The following is an 8,391-nucleotide window of genomic DNA, read 5'->3' as shown; positions in this document are numbered from 1 at the left end:
CATTGAACACCCTTTAAACGTCTGTGTGGGTCTATAAATGAGTTCCATTGAACACCCTTTAAACGTCTGTAGGTCTATAAATCAGTTCCATTGAACACCCTTTAAACGTCTGTAGGTCTATAAATCAGTTCCATTGAACACCCTTTAAACGTATGTGTGTAGGTCTATAAATCAGTTCCATTGAACACCCTTTAAACGTCTGTGTAGGTCTATAAATCAGTTCCATTGAACACCCTTTAAACGTCTGTGTAGGTCTATAAATCAGTTCCATTGAACACCCTTTAAACGTCTGTGTAGGTCTATAAATCAGTTCCATTGAACACCCTTTAGACGTCTGTAGGTCTATAAATCAGTTCCATTGAACACCCTTTAAACGTCTGTAGGTCTATAAATCAGTTCCATTGAACACCCTTTAAACGTCTGTAGGTCTATAAATCAGTTCCATTGAACACCCTTTAGACGTCTGTGTGGGTCTGTAAATCAGTTCCATTGAACACCCTTTAAACGTCTGTGTGGGTCTATGAATCAGTTCCATTGAACACCCTTTAAACGTCTGTGTGTAGGTCTATAAATCAGTTCCATTGAACACCCTTTAGACGTCTGTGTAGGTCTATAAATCAGTTCCATTGAACACCCTTTAAACGTCTGTAGGTCTATAAATCAGTTCCATTGAACACCCTTTAGACGTCTGTGTGGGTCTGTAAATCAGTTCCATTGAACACCCTTTAAACGTCTGTGTGGGTCTATGAATCAGTTCCATTGAACACCCTTTAAACGTCTGTGTGTAGGTCTATAAATCAGTTCCATTGAACACCCTTTAAACGTCTGTGTGTAGGTCTATAAATCAGTTCCATTGAACACCCTTTAAACGTCTGTGTGTAGGTCTATAAATCAGTTCCATTGAACACCCTTTAAACGTCTGTGTAGGTCTATAAATCAGTTCCATTGAACACCCTTTAAACGTCTGTGTAGGTCTATAAATCAGTTCCATTGAACACCCTTTAGACGTCTGTAGGTCTATAAATCAGTTCCATTGAACACCCTTTAAACGTCTGTGTAGGTCTATAAATCAGTTCCATTGAACACCCTTTAGACGTCTGTGTAGGTCTATAAATCAGTTCCATTGAACACCCTTTAGACGTCTGTGTAGGTCTATAAATCAGTTCCATTGAACACCCTCTAGACGTCTGTGTGTGGGTCTATAAATTAGTTCCATTGAACACCCTTTAGACGTCTGTGTGGGTCTGTAAATCAGTGCTATAAAGCGTCCACACACCAGTGTTTATACTTTTTTTTATACTTTATAACTTTTTTTCAGAGAGAGAGAGACAGAGAGAGAGAGAGAGAGGCAGAGAGAGCGAGGCAGAGAGAGACAGAGAGGCAGAGAGAGAGAGAGGCAGAGAGAGAGAGAGAGGCAGAGAGAGAGACAGAGAGAGAGAGAGAGGCAGAGAGAGAGAGCGAGGCAGAGAGAGGCAGAGAGACAGAGAGAGAGAGGCAGAGAGAGAGAGAGAGAGAGGCAGAGAGAGAGGCAGAGAGAGACAGAGAGAGAGAGGCAGAGAGAGAGAGAGGCAGAGAGAGAGAGGCAGAGAGAGAGAGATAGAGAGGCAGAGAGAGAGAGATAGAGAGGCAGAGAGAGAGAGAGGCAGAGAGAGAGAGATAGAGAGAGAGAGAGAGAGAGAGGCAGAGAGAAAGAGAGAGAGGCAGAGAGAGAGAGATAGAGAGGCAGAGAGAGAGAGATAGAGAGGCAGAGAGAGAGAGAGAGAGAGGCAGAGAGAAAGAGAGAGAGGCAGAGAGAGGCAGAGAGATAGAGAGGCAGAGAGAGAGGCAGAGAGAGGCAGAGAAAGAGAGAGGCAGAGCGAGAGAGGCAGAGAGGGGGGGGGGGGGGGGGGGGGATTTGTAACTTTTGATATTTCTGATATGAATGTTTTTGACGGTATTGTACATGAACTACACTGCATGAGAACTGAACAATACAGCAGAATTACATAATGGTGACATTAATATCTATATCTCATATCGTTGATGTCCGGAGAAAACCTCTTAACTCCAGTGTTTTAATATATATAAATCAGTGCTATTGAACACCCTTTGCATCTGTGTGTGGTTTCAGGAATATTGAACCAATGGAAAGTAGTAAAAAAAATGCTTTGGACAAAACCTCTTAACTCCATTGGACCCTCAAACTGTCTGCTAAAGCAGCTAACTCCACGACCTCTCACCCTCTCAAACTGTCTGCTATAAAGCAGCTAACTCCACCACCTCTCCCCCTCTCATACTGTCTCCTATAAAGCAGCTAACTCCACCACCTCTCCCCCTCTCAAACTGTCTCCTATAAAGCAGCTAACTCCACCACCTCTCAAACTGTGCTAAAACAGCTAACTGGAAACTGAACATTGGAGTTAGGTGGTTTTCTTCCCGACAGCAGAGATACGATGTGATCGTTGCTGTCTTGAGGTTTTGCTTTTATTTTAATAAATCAGTTCCATTGAACACCCTTTAAACGTCTGTGTGGGTCTATAAATGAGTTCCATTGAACACCCTTTAAACGTCTGTAGGTCTATAAATCAGTTCCATTGAACACCCTTTAAACGTCTGTAGGTCTATAAATCAGTTCCATTGAACACCCTTTAGACGTCTGTAGGTCTATAAATCAGTTCCATTGAACACCCTTTAAACGTCTGTGTGTAGGTCTATAAATCAGTTCCATTGAACACCCTTTAAACGTCTGTGTGTAGGTCTATAAATCAGTTCCATTGAACACCCTTTAAACGTCTGTGTGTAGGTCTATAAATCAGTTCCATTGAACACCCTTTAAACGTCTGTGTAGGTCTATAAATCAGTTCCATTGAACACCCTTTAAACGTCTGTGTAGGTCTATAAATCAGTTCCATTGAACACCCTTTAAACGTCTGTGTAGGTCTATAAATCAGTTCCATTGAACACCCTTTAGACGTCTGTAGGTCTATAAATCAGTTCCATTGAACACCCTTTAAACGTCTGTAGGTCTATAAATCAGTTCCATTGAACACCCTTTAGACGTCTGTGTGGGTCTGTAAATCAGTTCCATTGAACACCCTTTAAACGTCTGTGTGGGTCTATGAATCAGTTCCATTGAACACCCTTTAAACGTCTGTGTGTAGGTCTATAAATCAGTTCCATTGAACACCCTTTAGACGTCTGTGTAGGTCTATAAATCAGTTCCATTGAACACCCTTTAAACGTCTGTAGGTCTATAAATCAGTTCCATTGAACACCCTTTAGACGTCTGTGTGGGTCTGTAAATCAGTTCCATTGAACACCCTTTAAACGTCTGTGTGGGTCTATGAATCAGTTCCATTGAACACCCTTTAAACGTCTGTGTGTAGGTCTATAAATCAGTTCCATTGAACACCCTTTAAACGTCTGTGTGTAGGTCTATAAATCAGTTCCATTGAACACCCTTTAAACGTCTGTGTGTAGGTCTATAAATCAGTTCCATTGAACACCCTTTAAACGTCTGTGTAGGTCTATAAATCAGTTCCATTGAACACCCTTTAAACGTCTGTGTAGGTCTATAAATCAGTTCCATTGAACACCCTTTAGACGTCTGTAGGTCTATAAATCAGTTCCATTGAACACCCTTTAAACGTCTGTGTAGGTCTATAAATCAGTTCCATTGAACACCCTTTAGACGTCTGTGTAGGTCTATAAATCAGTTCCATTGAACACCCTTTAGACGTCTGTGTAGGTCTATAAATCAGTTCCATTGAACACCCTCTAGACGTCTGTGTGTGGGTCTATAAATTAGTTCCATTGAACACCCTTTAGACGTCTGTGTGGGTCTGTAAATCAGTGCTATAAAGCGTCCACACACCAGTGTTTATACTTTTTTTTATACTTTATAACTTTTTTTCAGAGAGAGAGAGACAGAGAGAGAGAGAGAGAGGCAGAGAGAGCGAGGCAGAGAGAGACAGAGAGGCAGAGAGAGAGAGAGGCAGAGAGAGAGAGAGAGGCAGAGAGAGAGAGAGAGGCAGAGAGAGAGACAGAGAGAGAGAGAGAGGCAGAGAGAGAGAGCGAGGCAGAGAGAGGCAGAGAGACAGAGAGAGAGAGGCAGAGAGAGAGAGAGAGAGAGACAGAGAGAGAGAGGCAGAGAGAGAGGCAGAGAGAGACAGAGAGAGAGAGGCAGAGAGAGAGAGAGAGGCAGAGAGAGAGAGGCAGAGAGAGAGAGATAGAGAGGCAGAGAGAGAGAGATAGAGAGGCAGAGAGAGAGAGAGGCAGAGAGAGAGAGATAGAGAGAGAGAGAGAGAGAGAGGCAGAGAGAAAGAGAGAGAGGCAGAGAGAGAGAGATAGAGAGGCAGAGAGAGAGAGATAGAGAGGCAGAGAGAGAGAGAGAGAGAGGCAGAGAGAAAGAGAGAGAGGCAGAGAGAGGCAGAGAGATAGAGAGGCAGAGAGAGAGGCAGAGAGAGGCAGAGAAAGAGAGAGGCAGAGCGAGAGAGGCAGAGAGAAAGAGAGAGAGAGAGAGGCAGAGAGAGAGATAGAGAGGCAGAGAGAGGCAGAGAGAGAGAGAGATAGAGAGAGAGACAGAGAGAGATAGAGAGGCAGAGAGAGCGAGGCAGAGAGAGAGGCAGAGAGACAGAGAGAGATAGAGGCAGAGAGAGATAGAGAGGCAGAGAGAGAGGCAGAGAGAGAGGCAGAGAGAGAGAGAGGCAGAGAGAGAGAGAGGCAGAGAGAGCGAGGCAGAGAGACAGAGAGAGAGGCAGAGAGACAGAGAGAGAGAGAGAGAGGCAGAGAGACAGAGAGAGAGAGGCAGAGAGAGAGACAGAGAGAGAGAGAGAGGCAGAGAGAGAGACAGAGAGAGAGAGGCAGAGAGGCAGAGAGAGAGGCAGAGAGAGAGAGAGAGACAGAGAGAGAGAGGCAGAGAGAGAGGCAGAGAGAGAGAGGCAGAGAGAGAGATAGAGCGAGGCAGAGAAACAGAGAGAGATAGAGAGGCAGAGAGAGGCAGAGAGAGCGAGGCAGAGAGAGAGAGAGGCAGAGAGACAGAGAGAGAGGCAGAGAGACAGAGAGAGAGAGAGAGAGGCAGAGAGACAGAGAGAGAGAGGCAGAGAGAGAGACAGAGAGAGAGAGAGAGGCAGAGAGAGAGACAGAGAGAGAGAGGCAGAGAGGCAGAGAGAGAGGCAGAGAGAGAGAGAGAGACAGAGAGAGAGAGGCAGAGAGAGAGGCAGAGAGAGAGAGGCAGAGAGAGAGATAGAGCGAGGCAGAGAAACAGAGAGAGATAGAGAGGCAGAGAGAGGCAGAGAGAGCGAGGCAGAGAGAGAGAGAGGCAGAGAGAGAGAATGGACTGACCACTAGGGGGGTGCCCTGAGTCACCAGTGACCTTTAGACTAAAGGTCTAAAGGTCTAAAGACCTAAAGGTCATATAGTAGTGTTTTTAACTACTATACTGTTTTTTAAAAACACTATCCTGGTGTTTTTAAAAACACTATTATGGTGTTTTTAAAAACACTATAGAGACACACAGGGACTACAAATTTCACGCCCCCAAACGAGACAGCGTCCCCCCTTCTGGTCTGTTAGAACGGCGTACTGCAGGCCAGCCCATAGAAGTCCATTGAAATTCAACTGTAGTTTAGCCTACTTTTAAAATAATATGAAATGAACTGAAGACTATATTGATTTGAATAAAAATATGTTTCCAAATGTATGAAGTGTCTTTGTCAACATATATTGTTGTTTTCTCAATAGAGGATGTATTTCACATTTAATTTACCACTTGAATGAGTTACCCATAATGTTAATGGAGCAGAGGGGAGACGGCAGACAGAGAACCTGTCGCTTTTAACACTTTGATTGCTACAGAATCTCCCCAGGCCTATTTTGATGTTGCTACCGTTTAACATTGCACAAAGGCCTTGTTCGGGGGTCCACAGCAAAATGTTCTCTTATAGCGAGAATCACACGCATACATCAAAAGAAAGCTAAACTTGTCCACTTCAATTTAGAAAATACATTTTGATTTTACCATGTTCCATTCTGGAGATATTGACCTTTTTGCAACACCTGCATTTGCCTGGAAGTGGTTATCTTGAACAGCGAGCAGAGTTATGGATGGTTTAAAGTCAGAGACATTGACAGGCAGATATAAAATTGAACCCAATAAATATCCTATACACCGAATGAAAGCCCTGAATGTGTACTTTTACGAGGAAAACAGTACACATTGATCCCATCTACAGTTAGACAGTAATTGGTTATTGAATGCAGCTTGTGCCCACCAGATAACTTCAGAGAAGACATGGATGTGAACTCCTCAATATTCACAAAATAAGGCCTATAGCGACATATAAATACTATATACCGTATGAAACAGAAGACTCTGCTTTCATAAGGAAAATAAATTCTACTGTAATAATAAAAAATCACACCCCTGTGAAGTGAGCGGTGCAACTCTACTTCTCTACTTATTCACTACAGCTCGCTATATACGGACTGAGACAGAAAGTCATGTAAACCTTTTATTTACAGTTTGGTCTGTAAACTTCTACTGTAATAATAAAAATCACACCCCTGTGAAGTGAGCGGTGCAACTCTGTTCTCTACTTATTCACTACAGCTCGCTATATACGGACTGAGGCAGAAAGTCATGTAAAGCTTTTATTTACAGTTTGGTCTGTAAACTTCTACTGTAATAATAAAAATCACACCCCTGTGAAGTGAGCGGTGCAACTGTTCTCTACAGTTGCGCGGTGCAACTGTAGAGAGCGAGCTGTATTGAATAAGCAGAGAACAGAATATGGGACAGAGTTGCACCACTCACTTCACAGGGGTGTGATTTTTATTATTACTACAGTAGAAGTTTTTGAGTGGTGTAAACCACTCCTACAACTGGCTTTTGTGTGCAGAAAAAAATGAGCATGGTTGCTATGTTCAAAATAATTTCTGACGTAATTAAATCACACCCGGGTGAACTGGATGACCGTAGCAACCATGGTCATTTTCTCTGCACAGAAAAAGCCAGTTGTGAAATCACATCCGGGTGTGATTTCATTACGTCAGATCAGAGCTGATCAGGCTACATAATACCTTACCTTATTTCATTACGTCAGACATTACGTCAGACCACAGCTGATCATGCTATATAAAACCTTACACCACTCAGTTCACACGGGTGTGATTTTTTTCTTATGAAAGCAGAGAGTCTTCTGTTTCATACGGTATATAGTATTTATATGTCACAATAGGCCTTATTTTGTGAATCTTGAGTTCGGGTCCATGTCTTCTCTGCAGTTATATCTGGTGGGCGCAATGTGCATCCAGTAACCAATTGATGACAAACTGTACATGGGATCAATGTTTACTCTTTTCCTCGTAAAAGTACACATTCAGGGCTTTCATTCGGTGTATAGGATGTATAGCATATTTATTGTGTTTATTTTTATATCTGCCTGTCAATGTCTGACTCTGCTTTCTTAGATGAGGATGATGATGATGATTATCGCCTCGCCTCGCCTAATCTATCTCACTGCTTTCATTGTCTTGATCGCAGTAACATTGGGGGGGGGGGCGGGGGGGGTCATGGGCACATTGGGCAGCAAAAGTCTTGATCCGTACGGCTATAAAAAGTCCCATTCCACCGTTCGGTTCAGAACTATAGTATAACGGTGAGACGCGTTGTCATCATCAGCTGATTTTGTTTTTCAAGCTAGTATAGGGGAACATGCCTGGGCATGCAGCTTGGGAGCGATGGAAGAAAAAAAAAGCTTCACCGGGAGTGTCCAGAGAGGTGCTAAGCCCGGCTGTGATGTCGACGACAAGGAAAAAATTACTTCCACAGATCACAACACCACGGTTTAGGACGCGGAAAAGTTCGTTATACATTACACCCGGGTCGATTACGTCCCCGACGCGTTCATTGCGGTCTTATCACTACAATTATAATGAATAAAAAAGCGTTACAATCACACGTCCGAGCGATCTCCGATTATGACGGCTCTGCATGGCGATACGTGATCCACCAACGGAACACTGTCTGTTGTCGTGGCGGCCCCTCGATACTGTGTTTCGTTTGTTAGTTCGTAGTATTGTAGGCTCGGGGATCGTTTGGTCGCTACAGTATGAAGAAGGAAACATGAAATGAAATGAAATGAAATCTATATTTACCCATGGTATCTGGGCTAAGCTCAATAACTTGTTTCCAGCCAGGCCCTGCTCATAGAACACATTTCATCGTAGTGGTTCAATGCCTTGTTCAAGGGCACTTCAGCGGTGGTAATTTTAACGTGTCGGACGGCTGATTCGAACTAGGAACCTTCCGGTATCAAGACCGCGCCGCTATCCGTTCGGCCACCGCTGCATCTGTCCATGTGTGTTGCAGACGTTATGCAATGCCGATCCGGTGCAGATCATGTGTTTAGG

Source organism: Electrona antarctica (genome assembly GCF_951216825.1).
Source record: "Electrona antarctica genome assembly, chromosome: 4".
Taxonomy (NCBI): domain Eukaryota; kingdom Metazoa; phylum Chordata; class Actinopteri; order Myctophiformes; family Myctophidae; genus Electrona; species Electrona antarctica.
The sequence above is the reverse complement of the archived record's forward strand: the minus strand, read 5'-3'. Positions refer to the sequence as shown.